Source organism: Sapajus apella, unplaced genomic scaffold, assembly GCF_009761245.1.
Source record: "Sapajus apella isolate SASKATOON/1434 unplaced genomic scaffold, GSC_monkey_1.0 scaffold36, whole genome shotgun sequence".
In the NCBI taxonomy this organism is placed as follows: domain Eukaryota; kingdom Metazoa; phylum Chordata; class Mammalia; order Primates; family Cebidae; genus Sapajus; species Sapajus apella.
In genome coordinates, this window is record NW_022436976.1 from 6,050,864 (window position 1) to 6,072,189 (window position 21,326).

The 21,326-nt window shown below is 33.9% G+C and overlaps 1 pseudogene across 1 annotated transcript; it reads right to left on the bottom strand.

The window, feature by feature from the left end:
* Nucleotides 1-14,174: 14,174 nt before the first annotated feature.
* On the bottom strand, nt 14,175-16,054 carry LOC116563787 (annotated as a pseudogene). Its single transcript, XR_004274567.1, has one exon. The product of XR_004274567.1 is annotated as a bifunctional purine biosynthesis protein PURH pseudogene (transcript).
* Nucleotides 16,055-21,326: the final 5,272 nt, after the last annotated feature.

Below are 21,326 nucleotides of genomic sequence, written 5' to 3' on the forward strand. Positions count from 1 at the left end.
ATGAACTGTTTACTGCTGGGTATAATTGGGGCTCGATCCTGCTGGGGACCTTCTAAGGAAATGTGTAGAATATACTTTGAATTTTCTCATTAGTCTATGTAAAGGCTGAGGTTTTTATTCACAATTCCCGTGTCCCATAGGTTGATTACCCTGAGAGATATTAACTTCCCCACACTTTGTTGCCTACTGCTGCTTTGAGGAAACTGAACTAAGATATGCTAAGGTGTATTTTTAATTGCTTGGTCTAGGACATTGGCAATGATGTACTGGAATTGTTCCTTATAAAACTGCAGCAAATGGATGAGTGTGCCAGATACAGTACTGTGCAACAGAAGTGTCTAAGTTCATCCTTTGTATCACTCATATGCTCCGTGCTGTACATAATTCCCCTCTATCACTGTCTCTTCAAAGTGGTGGATGATCATAATGTCAGAAAATTTAAAGAAAGACTTAATTATCTTTAACAAGAGAGTTTAGTTTCATAATTCAAATTATAACCCATTTTAATATAAAAATGTTAACATATCAGAAAAATGTATAAAAAGTCCTCAAAAATTAAAGTAAAAGTTTTACCATTTCATTACAGTGTTAAAGTGATATAGTTCTCTAGTAATGAAGCCCAGAAAGTGGCAATATATATTTGGTAACATTTTAATTGAGACTTCTAAGATGATTTAGAAAATTCGCAGATTAAAGGGAGACAATTTAATCAATGAATGTGTTTCTTGTGTGAATAGAATGAATTTTGATAACTTTATCAAAATATGTATTTCACTTCTTAATTCCTCACATACAAAACAATGGGTAATATAAACCTAATATAAAATTGCAAATTTTTTTTTTTTTTTGGTGAACAGTGATTTCATGGCACAGAAGTACACATATTAAGAGATTAGTTTTAGTATGCATGAAATTGTATAAATTATTTAATATCAATTTGACAATTTATTTCTTTATAATTTATGGCTCTCCTACATCACAAACTAATTTGAAGCTACTACTGAATGAGAGAGATTAAAAAATTTTATGTAATTTTTTTATTGGTGCTTCAATTTCAAGCATTAGGCACCAATTGAAAAAATGCCATCTCAGTAACAGGTAAAATCATTTTGTCAAATGTCTTTCTTTTCTTTCCACTGTATGTTGTAATTTTTAAATTCACAAATAAAATTTGGGATAAAAGACATAGTGGTTCAGCATTAACTTTCAATTTTATAATAAACTAAGAGTTGGGAGAAGAACTTCCCTTTCCTTGCTAAATGAATATATATCTTTACAAGAGAAAAATAGGCATAGCAAATATTTTTGAAACCAAATTTTAAATGAATGACAAAGAAGAAAATATCCATCAAAAGAGAAAATTAAAAATGAAACCACTTGGAAAATAAAAAGTACTTTTCTAGTTATTCTTGAGCCAAAGACAAATAAAAACATATTGCTCTACTCAGATAACAAGTATATCTATCAAAACATTCATATCAAAGATACATTAGAACAAACTTATAGCATAAGGTGTTTAGGGAAAGTTAAATCAAGGCAAATGAATAATTAAACATGTTTTGCTAAAAAAAAAAAAAAAGTCCTAAAAGGAAATAATAAAGATAAAATACAAAATAATAAATTATAAAAATTCCATTCAATGAAAATGCAAAATTTATTTATTTGAGGAAACAAATACAAAATACAAGCTGATGTCAAAAGACAAAATTAATACAGACTATAACAGACACTAAAGATGATAGTACAGACATTGTTAAAGATATAATAGTTAAAATATATTATTTTATGGTAATAAATTTAAAAAATTTAAAATAATTATCTTATTGGTCAATGTTATTTTTAAGACATAAAATAATTGAAAAACTGTCCAAAAATTGACAAATAGATGGTTTCAGGCAATTTTGTGAGCCAGCATTTCAAGGAAAATATTACAAATCAGTGGACATCATTGCTCTCGGTTTTGAAATACTAGACTGCTAATATAAATAACTAAATAATATAAATAACTAAAATAAATCAATGATACTCAATATTACTAATGTATTTGACATTCTTTATTATGTATAAAACTCATATGAAATATAAAGCATAAAATATTTTTATGCAGGATTTTACTGGAAAAACACAAAAATTTAAAATGTTCATAATCAATACAAATCTTCAACAAAGCATTTAGTTACAAAAAAAAGATTGAAGACACATACTATCAGAGAGTAAATTTATGCATTATATATAAACAAAATTTCTTAATATGTATCAAAAGACTGAAATTGCATATCTTTTGAGTTAGCAAATGGTCTCCCATGAATTTATAATAATGAAATATTGACACAAATGTGCTAGAATTGATGCACACATAGGCTTATTACAGGTTAGTTTATAATAGCGAAATATGAAAAATACATTAAATGTCTAATTATGATACATTAATAATATGCAGTGTGATATCACTTATATTAGTAATTTTAATTCAGGTTTTTAATCCCTGAGTTATTCCTGCCCCATTCATGAACTCATCCAATGAGAAGGGTTCTTTCAAACTTCCTCTGGATTGATTGATCTTTGACTCCTTTACCGGATTGGCTACTGTTTTATAAGCCTGAGTCACAGAGCCCCCACCTCCAAGAGCCAGAGGCAGGGAAATCAGAGACAAAGGCCCTACCTGGCTTGCCAGAGGCAGGGAGGTGAAACAAAGGTCCCTAGCTGGACACAGGCGGGAAGACTGAAACGAAGGGCCCTACTCAGCCAGAGGTGGGGAAAACCAGAGAATTCCTGCACTAGAAACAACGTCCCCAGCCCACCCTGGGAAGTCCGTTTAACACAGTCCCTCACTCCATTAATACTTCCATTAACAAGTGATCTTTAAAAATGTCTAGACAGAAATATTAGATATTCTCTGCAATTAGTACCGAACAACTATATATGCAGACATTTTTATTATGTTACAATCATGAGACATCGAGAAGGTCAACAAGAAATCTTAAGAACAAGATGGAGACATTTCTCATAGTTATATCTGGGTAAGATATCCACCCATCAGTGAGAAGGATTTGGAAAATAATGTTAAAACAACACTCCAGCTTTTTAAAAAACTGCGTATTTATTCCTTATTTAACCATTTAGTTTTAAAGAGTTTTCCTTCCATATTAGGATTTCTGCTTTCTTAATATTTTTGTTTTCATTATCAAGTACTAAAAAAGGATCTTTGACCACAGCCAAAATTATTACATCAAGGCCTAGATCCAGGGTGCTACAAGCAATTGCCTTTTTGGTATTCATTCAATAGTAGCTCTTAATAAATATTTTGAACACCTATTACCTGCCATTTGTAAGTCTCCATAAAATCATGTCCAAAAAATGAACTCAAATCTTTTCCCACAAACTCAGTTGTGAAGTCAAGACACATTTCCAGGAACTTTGTATCATTTCCCAAATACCATTTGTAATCCATCACTAAGTCTTGTCCCTTTTGCCACCTAAATTGTTCTTGGATTCATTTACCTTTCCACTATTCTAGTGTCACTGTAATGTAGCAGTTCAAGTCTCCATCATTTATCTTCGGGATTACTGCAATGTTTTCCCTCTTGGCTTTCTTCCTTTCACTGTTACCATTCTTGCCTGCATTTCTTACACCATCCTTCTACTCTTATGGATATGATCATAGTACTCCATCTCTTCTATCTGCTTAAAATTCTAGAATGGCTTTCTTTCCCTTTACTCAACAGATAAATATGAAAATTTTAAGGTTTATGAAGATTTTATGAAAATCTTCAAGGCCTTTCTGATTCTAGAGATTCATCTCCCTTCCTTCAATGTGTCATTTTGTGTGTTCAAATTTATTTTCTTATGTTTCTTGAAACAGTTATGCCCCTTGTAGTCATCCCTAGCATCAGTTTCCACAGTCGCTTGTACTTTGCTTCATAATATCAGCATTTTTGTTGATATATTTTAATACAATTCTCTCTCATATGTCTTTTATGTTACACTATAAACTGAAACTTAAAAAATGTGTATCTGTATCCATCATATATCTCATTACTGGCACTTATTAAATATTTAATATTTTTATTATAATGAAGCCACAAAAAATATTAGCACATCTTATAGAAGTGTGGGTGTGTTTTTTAAATATTTAATTTTGAAATAATTCTGCAGCCATCATCACTATTTAATTTCTGGAATTAGATACCTGTCAAAGAAACTCTCACTAGCAGTCACTCCTCATTGCATTCTCCCTCTAGCCCTTTCAAACTAATAACCTACTTTCTGTCTGTATACACTCATCTATTCTGTGCATTTTATATAATATAAATAATAAATGGCTTTTCTGTTTGGCTTCTTTCACATAGATTACATAATGTTTCAGTGTTCATGTGTAGCATGTATCTGTACTTTATTCTTTTTTATAGCTAAGTGATAGTTTATGGTATACACATACCACATTTTGTTATTCTTTCACCAATTAAATAATTTGTGTTGTTTTCAGATTTTGGCAACTGTGAATAATGTTGTTACAAACAATGACATACAACTTTTGTGTGTATATATGTTTTTATTTCTGTTCGATATGTATCTAGCAGTGGAGTTTCTGGGTAACACAACTTTTTTACTTTGTGAGAAATTGACAAACTATTTTCCAAAGCAGCTACACCATTTTATGTTCCCAGAAACATTGTGTGAGTGTTCCAACTTTCTACATCCTTGGCAAATCCTCATCTTTTTCATTGTAGCAACATTAATGGGTATGAAGGGTTATCGCATTGTGATTTTAATTGGCATTTCCATAGAGATTATTTATAGTGAACGTCTTTCTGGGATCTTTGGCTATTTGTACATCTTATTTGGAAAAATGTCTGTTTCTTGCCCATTTTTAAATAGGGTTACCTGTCTTTTTGCTGTTGATTTATAGCAGTTCTGTATATGTAGTCTCAATACTAGAACCTTATCAGAATATTTACAAATATTTTATTCCATTCTGTGAGCTGTCTTTCCATATTTTTTCTTGATAATATTCTCTACAACAGTTTTAATTTTGACCACATTCAATTTATCCTTTTTTTAATTTTTGTTGTATGTGATTTTGATGTCACATCTGAGAAACCATTGTCTACTCTAAAGTCATTGAGATTTATGATTATGTTTTCTATTAAGAGTTTCATAGCTTTTGCCTCTTACGTTTAGGCAGTTGGTATATTTTGAGCTAATTTTTATATGTAGTATGAGGTAAGGTTCCTATTTCATTCTTTTGTATGTGAATATTCAGTTGTCTCCAAATAATTTATTGGAAAGACTATTTTTATCCTTTCTGAATTGTCATGGCACTCTTACTGAAAATTATTTCACCATAAGTGTAAAGATTTGTTTCTGAATGTTCAGTTCTACTCCATTGTTATATAAGCCTATTCTTATCCCACTACCACAATGTCTTCATTACTGTAGATTCATAATAAATTTTGAAATGTGAATTCAAGAGTTATTACAAATTTATTTCAAAAAGTGTGACTTCTGCAACTTTGTTTTTTGTTTGTTTTCTCCAAGACAATTTTGGCTATTCTGGATCTCTTGCCTTTTCATATGAATGTTGGAATCAGCTTGTCAATTTCTATAAAATGGCAGTTGGGATGTTTATAGAGATTGCATTGAATTTGTAGATAAATTTGGGGAATATTGTCATAATAATAAGTCTTCTAATTCATGAGCTCAAAAATGTCTTTTCATTAACTTAGAGGTTTTATAAAATTTCTTTCAATAATGTTTTGTCATTTGCATTGTATAATATTTGCTCTCATTTTGTTCAGTTTATTTCTAAGTATTTTATTTTTTAATTCAGTTGTAATTGAAGTTGTTTTCTTATTTTAGTTTTTGGATTATTCACTGCTAATTATTGAAAATATAATTTATTTTTGTATATTTCTCTTCTACCCTACATTATTGCTGAACTTGTTCATTAGCTGTAATAAATATTATTTTTGTGGATTTCTTAGCATTTTCCAATTTATAAGATCATGCCCTCTGCAAATAGAGATAGCTGTACTTTTTCCTTTTCAATCTGATACTTTTAATTTATTTTTGTTGCCCAATTGCCCTGGTTAGCAACCTCAGCAAAACATTGAATAGAAGTGGCAGGAGTGTATATCCTTGGCTTGTTCCTTCCCTTAGAACGAAAGCCTGTGTTTCACCACTAAGTAGGATGTTAGTTGTTAATTTTTCATAGATGACCTTACTAGGTTGAGGAAGTTTTCATCTATTTTTAGTTTGTTAAATATTTTTTTATATAGCCAAATTCCCTCTCCTCTACTCTATGGAATTAATTTTACAAATTACAACTTTATACATAATATGTCCATTAACTCAGAGTTATAACTATTATTCTAAAAGTTGTATTTTAAATCAAATATAAAAGTTACAAATAAAAACACATTAATGCTATTTTGTTTTGTTTTGTTTTTCGAGATTGAGTCTCATTCTCTTGCCCAGGCTGGAGTGCAATGATGCAATCTTGGCTCATTGCAACCTCTGCCTCCTGAGTTAAGTGATTCTCCTGCCTCAGCCTCTGAGTAGCTGGGATTACAGACACGTGCCACCATTCACAGCTAATTTTTTATTTTTAGTAGAGACAAGGTTTCTCCATGATGGTCAGGCTGGTCTCGAACTCTTGACCTCGTGATCCACCTGCGTCGGCCTCCTAAAGTGCTGGGATTATAGGAGTGAGCCACTGTGTGCAGCCTAATACTGTCTTGATATTTGTCCATGTAGTTAATTTTGTTTGTGTTGTTTGGTTTCTTCACGTAAATTAGAGTTACCATCTAGTAGACTTTCATTTCCGCCTGAGGGATTCTCTTTAATATTTTTTCCAGGACATATCTACTACTGACAAATGTTCTGAGTTTTTGTTTATTTAGAATGCCTAAATTTCTCCCTCATTTTTCATAAATAACATTGCTGGATACAGATTTCTTTGCTGATGTCTTCATTTGATGCTGCAAGTGTGTCATCCCACTGCCTCCTGGATTTTTTTTTTCTTCTAATTGGCAATCACCTGCCATTTTACTAATAATTTCTTATACATGATGAATTTCATCTCTCTTACTGCTTTTAAAACTCAACCTTTGTGTTTTGCTTTTGACAGGTTGATTATGACATGTCTAGATATGGATCTCTTTAAGTTTATTCTAGTTCATTGAGCTTTTTGGATTTGTAGATTAATATGTTTCATCAAGTGTAGTTTTGGAGTCATTATTTCTTCAATTATATTTTCTGCTTTTTGCTCTCTCTCCTCAACTTCTGAAACTCCTATTGTGTGTGTGTTGGTGTACTTAATGTTATATGTCGTAGGTCTCTGAGGCTCTGCTCATTTCTCTTCACTATTTTTCTTTCTTTTCCCATAATTGGATAATTGTTATTAACCTATCTTAAAGTCTATGACTGTTTCTTCTACCAGCTCAAATGCTCTTCTGAGCCCCTTTAGTAATTTTTTATTTCAATTATACTTCTCAGCACCAGAATTTGTGCTTGATTCTTGTTAAAGAAATCATTGCATTATAACAGTTTTTCTATATGGTATGTGGTGAGGTATTGTTTTATAATTTCCTTTACTTCTCTTAACATGAGACTTTTTTTTTCCTGTACAGGCCATACTTGTTTATTTCTGTCTTGTATTTTTAAAGACTGGACATCTTAAATAATATTGTGTGGCATCTCTGGAAATTACGTTCTCTCTTTGATCCAGGACTTGCTGTTGTAGCTATTTGTTTCACGACTTTCCTGAGCTATGGTTTCTTTATGGTTTATATTGTTTGTAATATGTGGCCATTGAAGTTTCTGTTTAATTAGCTTAGTGATTGGCTAATAATTAGACAGAGATTTTCTTAAATGCCTGAAAGCCAACAAGAGTCCTAGCCTTTGGCAGGGGCCTCCAATGTATTAGGATATGCCTTCAGTGCTCAGACAGGCTGTTTAAACTCTTCTTTAACCTGCACCGTTCACTTTCACAAAGCCCCAAGGTTACCCAGAGGTGAAATCTTAAAAACTTTTCAGGTGTTTCTTTGGTATGTGAACAGCCATATGAATGGATGTATCTTTCAAGATTCCCAGGAATTTGTCATAACTTTTCAAATCTCCCTATGGAAATCTCATTCTCTGCTTTTCCTTTTAAGTTTTTGTTCAGCTTCTTGTTAGCCTCAACTGCTATCACTGCCTCAGGCACGTGTGATGTTAAACAATTTCTACTGATCTTTTTCTTTTTTGACAATTTTCCCTTGGGAAAAAACTGATTGTATTAGGACATCTATAAGACCAGCCAAATAAAGGCAAATCCTGAGATTTGGGTTTTCCAGGGAATTTAAGAGAGCTGCAAATCTATTAGTCACCTCCAGTGGCTGCTAGGCTGCTCATCAATCAGGTACATTTGAGAAATACGTTGGTTGGGTCCAGAAAGGTGAAATAATTCGAAGTGGAGCAGGTGGGCTTCCAGGCTATAGGTAAATTTAAATATTTTCTGGTTCGCAATTGGTTGACTTTGTCTAAAGACCTGGGATTAATAGAAAGGAAATGTTCAGGTTCAGATAAAAGATTGTGGAGACAAATGTGGCTGCCCTTAGAGATGATAGATGACAAATATTTCCTATTCAGACCTATAAAAGGTGCTAGACTCTCAGTTAATCTCCTCTGGATTGAGAGGGCCTGGAAGAAAAAGATCTAGCTATGTTAATAGAGATTTGTTTACAGATGCGAATTTTCTCCCACAAAGGACAGCTTTGCAGGGCATTTAAAAATATGGCAAATAAACATATTTTGACATAAAATATTTGAATTTTCTTCTTTGTCATATAATGTTATGCCAGAGTCAGATTGGAAGTAAGTCATGATACGTAGAGTTAAATAAAACACATCTGATGAGAATTTGTAGTCTATAGGGCATGACTCCCCAGACCCCTTAGGAAGAAATTTGGGCAAGATTAAAAAAAAAAATCAGGGCTTAATCCTTAGTTGATTCATCAACATTTTATGACAATCTAATATGTATTATACTCCTGACATGCTATGCATTAAATTTTCTTATACCTGTAAATTAATTATCATTAAAAATATAAGGATATGGTAATGATGATAGACATTTGTTGTGCCTTTGTTACAGGAAAGGGGTTGAGATACAGACCCCAAGAGAGGGTTCTTCAATCTTGAGCAACAAAGAATTCAGCGAATTCAGCATGAGTCCGCAAAGTAAAGTAAAAGCAAGTTTATTAAGAAAGTAAAGGAATCAGAGCAGCCCCAAGAGCTGCTGGTTACTCATTTTTTACTATTATTTCTTGATGATATACTAAACAAGGGAGTGGATTATTCATGCCTTCTCTTTTTAGATGATATAGGGTAACTTCCTGACATTGCCATGGCATTTGTAAACTGTCATGGTGCTATGAGAGTGTAGCAGTGCGGACGACCAGAGGACGCTCTCATTGCCATCTCAGTTTTGGTGGATTTTAGCTGGCTTCTTTATTGCAACCTCTTTTATCAGCAAGATCTGTATGTTCTGTATCTTGTGCTGACCTTCTATCTCATTCTGTGATATAAGATGCCTTGATTGTTTGGGAATGCAGGCCGGTAGGTTTCAGCCTCATTTTACCCAGCTCCGATTCAACATGAAGTTGTTTTGGTTCACATGCCTCTGACACCTTTATTATATGCCAGTCATTGTTTAAGTACTTTACATATATTACATCGTTTAATTTCTCATTAATTCTATAATTTTCAAGTTTATGTAACTGAAGCAAAAAAAGTTCAACAAGTTAATGGAAAAGGTTTGAAGCAGGATATCTCAATAAACAATGAAGTCATAAAATTCTGGAAAATTTACACAGAATGTACAAATTTACATAGCGTGTAAATTTTATATAACACTGTTAGAGATTCCCTGAAGCCTCTTAAGGGGTCAAATGTTAAGTACAGAGTTACAGAAGACTATTTCCCAAAGATTTCTCTCATTTGTGCTTCATATCAAACATTAGTAGAGCCGATGCATGATTTAAAGGATAAAACTCTATGTTATTGCATGCCAGGAATAAGTTTTCAGTGAGGACCTAGCCTGTGTCAGACACTAAGCTGTTATAGGCATTATCGGCTGTGAATAAAACAGACATGCTAATAAATAATATATTGCGTATTATAGAACTTTCAAGACCGCTCCACATGTTAATGATAGAGTGAGAATTTGAACTAAGATACGTTTGATTCAACATGTCTTGTTCTACTCTGCTGCACTTAAGATCACAACCATTTCTTGAATTAATAATTACATTAAAATGCCCATTACAGTATAAGTGGCCCCATATCAACACCTATCTCTAAGTGTAGATATAAAGTTGTGTCTATTCTGATAGGAGTAACTTAGATGCTTTTGATAGGTAAAATGTTGAGAAAATTTTTAAGGACATTCTTTATTCCTTCTAAAAGAGAGAAATTCTGTACCAGTAATAAGGTTTAATACATCTAATTATAACTATAGGCAAGAGTCCAGCAAAACCTGGCCTGATTCCTTCAGCACCCTCACCACTTCCCACACAATCCTTCACCCTTTTCAACTGCTTCAAACATAATTCTAAAATGTAGCTCCTAACCTATACCACTGTTTTTTACACTAATTTATAGTGGTTAATAATGCTTCTAATAGTTCTTAATTAAACATGGGAAAAGAAAGAAAGAGTTGAATACTACTTTGTCAAACTTTAAATTGTTTTGAATTTAAAAACTGTTTTGCATTTATTTTCTCATTTTGTTTTGTTGAATTAGTTTTACTTTTAAAGTATCCATTAATTAGGAAATACCCTTAAATTTTACATTAAATCTCTTGACTCTGTAATTCTTGGATTCATTATATAATATGAGCTATTCATAGCATATTGAACTTAATTATACTGCATTGTACTATCCTTAAAAATTCTCAAATTTAGACTGTATGACATTGACTTACAGAAAACACAGATCCTATTGTAGTTTAGAAACTCTAAAATAGCCAATCACCTTCTCAGGTTTCACAGTACACTGAGATCACATTTTATATATTACAACCAGGAGCAATGTAATGTGTTTGATATTTATTTTTCAAATATTAGTGCATATTTCTTTGTCTTCCAGAAAAGTCATTTATTTTTATTTTCTTTTATTTTCACAGTAGTATTTACTTTGGATTTGATATTTTTAAAAATAATGTTTGCTCAAGGAATTCCAATTAGCTTTTTCAGGGGATGAACTGGGCCAATATGAGTTTCTTGCATGTTGTGCTATTTCATTTAAAATCCATTAGAGCTCCATTAATATATTTGCAATTATTTTTCATGGAAATAAATAAGTATTTTCAATTGCTTTGTAGTGTAGTAATGATTGTTAATAAGTGACACAATGTATACTTTGTGAGCAGTCCTTTATTTTGATAAATAATAAAACCTACAATTATAGTAGTTAACATGTATTTTTCAATTACTGCTTTCATGACTTAGGATAGGCATTACCAAGAAAACAACTGCCTGAAATAGAAAAAATAATATTTGGTTTCATCATAAAGAGTGTAGTATTGAGCTCAGAAGTGCCTTTGTTTTATATTGTCTTCTCAATACAAGCCAAATTATGACATTACAAAATAAATTCGATTGGATACTGTTTATCCTCATGTGTGGGTAGCAGAGAGGTTTTATTAAGAAAACATCACCATTTTCCTAGACTTTTGCGGATTTAATAACCAAATGAAACTGCTACATCAGACCCAGCACAGCGGCTCACACTTGTAATCTCAGCATTTTGGGAGACCAAGGTGGGCAGATCACCTTAGGTCAGGAATTCAAGACCAGCATGGCCAGCGTGGCGAAACCCCATCTCTACTAAAAATACAAAAATTAGTCAGGCATAGTGGTGGGTCACTGTAATCCCAGCTACTAGGGAGGCTGAGGCATGAAAATTGCTCAAACCAGGGAGGTGGAGGTTGCAGTGAGTCAAAATTGTGCCACTGCACTCCAGTCTGGGTGACAGAGTGAGACTCTATCTCAAAAAAAAAAAAAAAAAGAAAAATGAAACTGCTATATTACAATAATTATACAACACATAAAATGCTTTGCCACTATAATTTTGATGTCTCAATGAATTAGTCTGCCATCCATATCTCATATAGTAACATTATATTTCACTAATATTCTAGTTACATATTGGTAGAGTATATTTTACTGTAAGTAAATGTGATCATAAAAATTTATTATGTTAGGTGATTGAGACATCCAAGGGTTTTTTCCATGGTTAGTCCTCTAATAGGGATTAATTGACTGGCACTTTTGACTTTATATAGGGTTAATGATGACCAATGACTAAAACATTAATAAATCATAATAAGTTTTTACAGATATGATGCAGTAATATGAATACTGTCTGTGACTTCATCTTTTATAATTTGAGAACTGACAAATTCAACACTTGGCAATATAACCCTCTGTGCTTCAAATGTTGTTGGGATGGTAAATTTTTGCCATCAGTGCTCTTTCCATTTGCACATAATTAATTAGTAATAAGTGTGGAGATTGTATTATGACCTAGTTATATATCTCTGTGGATATCTGTGTATTGAGATAAAATGATACTAGATAGAATGCATAAAACTAATTTCCAATGCCATTTAAATTGTGCTTTTCCATTTATAACTGTACTTGGTGGTGAGATGTATCTCATTAGAATTTTTTTAAACTGTTGTTACTGAATATGCTTGAAATATTATGCATCATATTGATATTTTGAACATGTAGCTCAATATCTTAATATGTGTAATGTCACCTCTGGTGAGATTATTATTCATCTAAACAGTTATCAAAAGCTATTTGGATCTTTAGGAAAAGCTTTTTTTTTTTTGCTTACTCTTGTCAGCTTTAATGCATATTAAGTTTATTACAAGTCTCTAAATCACATACCTTAAATAAAATTATATATTTGTGATATATGTTCCTTTCACCTAGACAAACTGACTAAATTTATGAACGCAGGTGGAATCCTTCCTCATTATTTGTGGAACATTCCTGTTAAATTTGTGTGATGACTTGTGGACATATAAGAAGAAAATCAAGGCATTTGTCATTGGAAAGATTAATGTTATTAAAAAATTTTCAAGTAGCATTTTGTAAAAAGGTTGTTAGAGATGGGACTGCTTATATGTATATATTTTATAATTTATGTATGTAAATTAATAAAGCGCTGTGATTTCATTTAAAGATGATTTCACTGAAGTTCATCCTATGGAGAGGTAGGCTATGCCAAAGTCTTAAGTAAGAGTGACTACACTAATGAAAATAAACATAATTAATTATTTATCAGCTAATGCCTCTACTTTCAGGTGTGGAAGACCCGATGTGATGTATAAACTATATTTATTTTACTAAATACCTATTCCTGTGTCAGGAGCATGCTCTGTTTCTTTTCTTTATACTCATCTAAAAATGTTTCAAAAATTCCATCCTGTGATTGCTGCATAATTCCATCACTTGCAGTACTTAATATTCTACAAGATATCCCAATTTCTTGAGTCACCTTATAAAAGGTGTGCTGAGGGAAATATTTTTGTTATTGTTTTGAAAATAGGATCTTACTAAATTTCAACCATAACAGCTACTAAGAAAAAAATAAGAAATGATGCTGCAATGAAAGTTAACAGTTAACAATAATTACTAACCAACAGATCATCAGCATATTTATTTTTTTAATGGTTCACTCAATTTTAGCACTCATTCATTTGTTCATTTGCTTCAAAAATAGTTAAGTGTCTACAGGTGTAAGTTGTTCTGTTTGTTGCTGGGGATATAGAGGAAAGAAGTCTCTGCTCTCCTAGAAATTAGTGTTTTAGGACTCTGGATATTAAAACAAATATAACTCAGTAAAATATTTAGTTACAATTATCATTTGTGTCACAAATTGGAAATTTAGAGTGCTGTGAAACATATAAAAGGGAAACTTACTAGATCTATAAGACAAGCTTAGAAAGTCTTCTCTGAAGAGGTAACGTTTAAGATTTGATGAATAATAGTTATTCAGGCAAAAAGAACAAGGGGATGGATGATTCAGGGAGATGAAACATAAATAGAAGGCTCGGACTTTCTACTTCCACATAGCAAAATAAGCATAGCATCTTTTTTTTTGAGATGTACTTTTTTTTTTTTTAAGTTATTCTCAAAGTTTCACCTACATATAAGCAACCCATAAAACAGGGTGTGATAAAATCAGTGGTGGAAGAGCCGAAGGTTCGTATGAGCGAGGATGATTCCCAGCTCATCGCAGGCCTCAATCACAACTTTACCAGCAGCAGAGCCAGAGGGAGCCGCGATGTACACCACACCACTCCTTTTAGCTCTGCTTACATTATCTCTGAAAGGGAAGAAGGCATCAGAGCTGACAGAAACTTCACTCAGTTTGTCAACCCATTCCTTCTTCTCTGCCTCAGTGAGTAATTCTGGGACTTCCTCAAACAGGGCCTTCCACTTTATCAAGTCTTCATCCTCACCAATGGTTCCGGTCAGGTATTGATCAATGGCATTGGAGATTTCTGCTCTCTTCACTCCCATTTTAAACTTCATCGAGAGCACTTGTGGATGGTGTCTAAGCCACCGGTAGTTTGCCTTATCTCCTGCAAGGCGGGTGCAGTGTATACGAGACTGCTGCCCAGCTCCAATGCCCATAACCTGCCAGTTCTTGGCGTAGCACACGGAGTTGGACTGAGTGTACTTAACAGCAATGATGGCTACGCTGAGGTCTCAGAGGGCAGACTCTGGCAGATCTTTATTCTTGGTTACTACATTGCTAAATAATGACTTGTCGATGACACCATTATTTCTCTTCTGGCTTAAATGAAGGCCGAAGAGAGTTCGAACTTCATTTTCATCTGGTTTGTAAGACTGGTCCATCTGAAGAACACAGTAGTTTCCATTTTTCTTTTTGGAAAGTATTGTCAAGCCTACTTCTTCATATCCTGGGGCAATTATACCATCAGAGACTTCTCTGGAAATAATTTTTGCAGTTGGTACATCACAAACGTCAGACAATGCCACAAAATCGCCAAATGACGACATGCTATCAGCCTCTCTTGCTCTTGCGTATGCCGTTGAAATGGGTGTAAGGTTTTATAGAGATCAAAGACCAGGCAGACTCTGGCCTCATCTTTGCTGAGTGGAGTTCCAACAACGGCGCCTGCTGGGCTGACATGTTTGAAAGATGCAGCGGCTGGAATACCTAACACCTCCTTGAGTTCCTTCACCAGCTGCCAGGCGTTCAAAACATCGCACAGGCTTATAAATCCAGGGGCTCCATTTAGAACTGTGATGGGAATCTTGGGCTTCAGTGTGTACAGCTGGGCAGGGGTCTGATGAGGGTTCACTCCATACCGCAAGGGCATCTGAGATATGCCTTTGCTGTACTGTTTCCTGAAATCTGAAATTGCTTCATCGTATCGTGCCGTATGACTGAATGCCTTCAAGGCTAACTGGCGTCTAGTCTCCAAGGAGGTGTCCTTGCTCTCGGAGCTCTGCATCTCTGTGGACACTGCCACATAGTCCTCAGGTTCACACACCACTGTCGCTCGAGCGTGGTTTTTTGGCTGCAGCTCTCAGTAAGGTTACTCCGCCAATGTCAATTTGCTCCACAGCCTCCTCAACAGTCACACCTGGAGAAGCCACTGTCGTCACAAAGGGATAGAGATTGCAGGCAACAACTCTTATAAAATTGAAATCAAGCCTGGCCATGCCAGCATTATCTTCTGGGATATTGCGAGCCAGGATTCCAGCATGGACTGCAGGATGCAAAATTTTCACACGTCCCCCCAACATTTCAGGAAATCCTGTCAACTCAGAGACATCTCTGACTGCCAGACCAGCTTCCCTGAGAGCTTTTGCAGTCCCTCCGGAAGTGACCAGATTCAAACCAAGAGAGGTCAGGTTTCTTGCAAATTCCACAAGGTCGGTTTTATCAGAGACACTGAACAAGGCGAACTGGCCGGGAGCCATGACGGCAGGCGCTCGGTCCGGGGCTAGCGGGAAGCAGCACGGGTGACACCACGTGTGCAGGGAGGAGGCCATAGCATCTTAAAAGTTCAACAATAACTACTACTATATGAATTGCTTTAACTTCAACCCAAGAAGATTTTGTAATAGCTGTACATACAACACGAAAAAAGCCATAATGCCATATAATTTATTCATCTTTGAAATCACTGGAGTCAAAGAATGTCTTCAAAGAAACATATTTCCCATGCAAACATATATTCAATTCTGGGACAATACATATGTATTACTCAATGCTCAAAATTTAGAACTCCTTTGCAAGTTCCAAGATGTATGACTCATATATACATCTACTATGAAAAAAAATTACATTCTGCTCCATGGAATGTCATTTAAGATAGAGTAGAATGAATAAACACGTGTAAGCAAGTTGGAAAATGCAGGTTCTAGTTTCAGTTTCACCAGCCAAAGGTTTTGTTTCTTTTTGCAGTATAGGCAACCTTATTTCCTGTTAGGGGCATTATGAGATTAAAATGTGTAATGTTTGTTTTGAAGTTTGAAAATTGGTATAAACTATACACATGGAATATTTTATCATTTTTCCCTTGAAAATTCTATACATATTTGGGTTTTTCCTATCTTTGATCAAATGCCTTCCCTTTATTGGAAAGTTCAACATGTACTCTTCTTTTTTCCCCCTAAAGTTTCAATTAAAATCCCATTACTTTTTTGAGGCTTTTTTCCACCATAGAAGTTACTTTTTTCTCCCATCTCTAACCTCTCTCAGCACTTACAAATTATTTGGTGACTGGCATTTATTGACTTGCATGCTTATTTTAATGTGCGTTTCAAAAGCATAGTATTTTGATGTTGAAAGGGAAATTAAAGTTCACTTGGTCCACCAGATTTCAGAGGTCAGGCTTTCCTTTGAGTCATTTCAACCCTCTTGTCAAATAAATTTTGCTTGAACAGCTCCTCTGACAGATAGCTTGGTATCCTTTGATTAAGTATATATTGCTTCTTGACATCTCTATGAGAAAGTTATTTTTTTTTTTTTAAATTAAGACTAAATATGTCAAATGGCTTTTATACCTGCCGACTATTTCCTGATCATTTCTATCCTGATCACCTTTCTTTTTCAGGGCAAAGCAAGCTTTCAGGTATTTTAGTTATACTGGTTATTCTTGCCTAAAAATATTCCAGGAGAATCTCCCGCCCTCTCTCTCTCTTTCTCACTCTGTGTATATGTGTGTGTTTGTGTGTGTATTATACAGTATTCATAACTAAATGTATTATTTAACTATAATTCTCTTTTGTTTTAAATATTGTAATTCTAGCATTGCAGACTCAAACTTCATTATATTTTTGATGATCATACCAAGTTTATCTTACTTTATATTGAATCCACATGTCTTAGTCTCAGGTGATTCTGCTAAATCATATATACCCATCATAGATTACTGCAATGTCTGTTTTGGATATAATTTCCCAGATGCTAAATTATGTTCTGTTACTTCTGATGGTAGATAGTAAATTGTAAGCTAGTAAACCATAAAAAATATATATTTTCTTTTCTTAAACATACTTCAAGCTGCTTACAATGAGAAGCCATTTGCTTTTTCATCTAAATTCCATTGCATAATGAACTTCAAAGCAAATCGATGCCCATTAAACACCTAGGAAAGATATGATGATGATTGGTTTATATGTATTTTTTGTTCATATATATGTGTGTATAACTGAATTTGCATATCCCTTGTGAAAATAAATAGAATCGTTGTCCAAATGATGACCTGCTCAAGATTTTATTTACATATATGTGAAGGTACATTTGACATACTCATAATATTGAGAAATAATAATAAATGCCCTTTATTCTATAAGAATTATATAAACATGAAATTCCTTAATTTTTCTTTCTATAAATGGCAAGGAACACATGCTTTTGAGTCACTAGCAGGGACTAAAAGATTTTATCATATTGTGAAATACTTGATGTTTTGTGTTTCCAGTACAATAGTACATCTTTATCTTAATGTAGTATAGTTAACTGAGTATGTTTGACACATTTTCCTCTTTCTAATGTTGTGCTTAGTTTTCTCATGATATACAACCATGGGACCTACATTATTTATCATGTGTTTCTGTCAGTGCTTTATTTTTGACCTTTCCTTCTTCAAAAGCTTCAAAGAGGTTCTAAAAGGTACTACTCCTTTATGCTATATGAACTTGAACCAATCTAGTGCATTTCTTCTCTACTAGTACATGACTTTCTCTTTTTATCTTATCTTAGAGGTTTAGTTTAAATGCCATAATTAAACAAAAATGTTTTCGTATGCTGGCATGTTCCTAAAGTTCTGTAACATGTTCAGAACACAAAGATTAAGTCATATTTTAATAAACAATACAATCTTCTGCAACTTTAAGAAAAATCTTCAAAAAGCACACCAACTATTGTAGTCAGCAGTGTCACAGAGAACAAAATCTGTTCTATTTTAAAGACAAAGAGACTTATCACAGGCAATTAGTCACAAAGCCACACCCTAGAATTTCACCATCAAGGAAACTGCTGCCTCAGCCAACCATGATTAGGCAAGATATGGAATCAGAAGACTAACTATAGAATCAGGAAATTTCAACTATATTTGTTAGTCCAGAATTACACACCAATATTACAGTCTCCAGTAGCAGAATGAACCCTTTCCTGCTTTTATTCCATCAAGTCCCAAATTGAAGTCTTGCTTCCAAAACCATCATTATAAGGGAAATTATATATTGTGTTAAAAATAATCTTGGATGGGCACAGTGGCTCATGCCTGTAATCCAGCACTTTGGGAGGCCAAGGAGGGCTGATCACTTGAGGTCAGGAGTTCAAGCCCAGCTTGGCCAATATGGTAAAACCCTATCTCTATTACAAAATACAAAAATTAGTGGTCAGGCACAGTGGCTCAGTCCTGTATTCCCAGCAGTTTGGGAGGCCGAGGGGGTTGGATCACTTGAGGCCAGAGGCTCAAGACCAGACCAGCCAACATGGTGAAACCCCATATCTACCAAAAACTACAAAAATAGCTGTGTCTATAATCCTAGCTACTCAGGAGGCTGAGGCAGGAGAATCGCTTGAACCCAGGAGGCTGAGGTTGCAGTGAGCTGAGATCGCCCTACTGCACTCCAACCTGGGCAACAGAGTGAGACTCTGTCTAAAAAAAAAAGAAAATATAAAACTTAGCCAGGCATGGTGGCATGCATCTGTAATCCCAACTACTCTGGAGGCTGAGACAGGAGACTCTCTTGAACCCAAAAGGCGGAGGTTGCAGTGAGCTGAGATTGCGCCACTGCACTCCAGCCTGGGCAACAGAGCGATACTCTCTCAAAAAAAAGCAAGATGGTTTACATCATACACCACATCAAGCATTTATCTTCAAATTTTCATGTTGACTGATATTGAAAAAATCGTGTATATTAAGAAACATTTGTCATAATTTGAGCCTAGATTATTAAAAATTATATGTTCACAACTTCTAAATCTAACTTACTTCCAAGTTTTTCTCTCTTTTAGTGGGAGAGGAAGTGACCTCCCTGAGGGGAGCAACATTCTAGACAGAAAGAAAAACAAGGGAAATAATTTTGTCTATATTTGTAGGGAAAAAAAGATGAAGAAGAGAAGAAAAGGAGAAAAAAAATAGCACATGTAAGCCAATGGCACAGGAGAAGAGTAAATAAGTAGGAAATTAGAAGAAGGTGAAGTCAAAGAAGTTACAGAAGCATAGATTAAAATGATCTCGTTATCAAAAGGAATTTGTCTTTAATTCAGATAGGAAGCCCTTAGGGTTTTGAGCAAAGAAGGGATGAACTCACTTGACTTCTATGTTGAGAATAGACTGCAGGGAATAAATCATGGGTATAATAAGGCAACTAGTTATACTAGTAATATGGGAAAGCAATGATAGTGAAATGGATCAGGTTGCTATAAATGGAGGTAGGTTTTAGAGGTAGTGATGAGTGTTCAGTGTACATTTTTATGGCATTTTACATTTTTAGAATTAGAAGTAGTAGACATTTCAAATTGTTTTGAAAATTAGAAATAGATTTAACATGTTGGGCATTTAGTTAACACAATTTAGCATTCTTTACTGATCAGAAGATACGTTTTCAGTTCATGTGTATGAAACAAAATTTCACTCAAAATTACAAATATATTGTTGGTCAGGTATAGAGGAAATATAATTTCCCACTTTTGAAATATCTTGGCTGAATTAAGCAATCTATACCGTTTTAAAGAACAAGATAAATCTTCAATGTCTCAAATGAAAGACTTTGCTGTCAAAAAGACAATCTGCATCAATATCAGGAATGTGTATATGGATCTCCAAAATTTTGGTGATACTAGAGAAAGCTTTCCAAGGATTGTTTACTTCCAAATGACGCTGTACAACTGAGTGACCCCAACCAATAGAGCCTATTTTATTGATGGCTGACAGCTAAGATTTTGCATTTAATTATCTTATTTTGCAAGTCACTTTCATAAAATGTTGAGAGTGATTTACAAAGCCTTTATGATTTGGAGGAGAAAAAATCAGTTAAAACACATATACATCTCCCTAAATAACAGGATTATTTAAATCTTCTACCATGCAGAAACTATAGGTTTCTAAGGGGTGTGAAATGCATCTTGATCTAATTACTAAAGTGTAAAACTAATTAAAAATAGAAAAAATAAATATCCTTGCCACATAAACCACATTTTATTTAAACTTGGCACAGTTAAAAATGGGATCAAGCACAAAGAATTTCCAGTATGCTAGATGCTAAGAGAGCCAGTTATTGATAATCAGCGGTAATGTGAGGTAGAAATTCTATTAGTGAAGAAGGCAGGTATAGCCTAGGATAATCCTGCTAACTAAAGCGTAACATACTGCATGTCTCCTAAAAAAGAGGGATGCAAAGATCACATAGCTTTGTGAAGAGCTGCTCACTAACTGGAGGTAACTGCAAGTCAGTGGTAGAAATGAAGAAGTGTGGAAGGAACCAATTAACAAGAGGCAGTTGAAGTTTGCAAGGGCAAATCTGAAGGTTTCTAAAATAATCATGGGTTAATCTTATCAGGAAGAAATCAAGAAAGTAATATGTATAATAATATGGTGCTTTAACCAATTCATTGGAAGAAAAGAAGATAAAAGAGTTTTCTAACAAATAAGGAGGGGCATACATAATAACTTGAAAGTGATTAAGATAGTTCATCTGTATACAGTTCACTTCTCTGACAGAAAATTAGAGAAATGTAGAATATTAAGGCATAATAAAGATCTTGTTGAA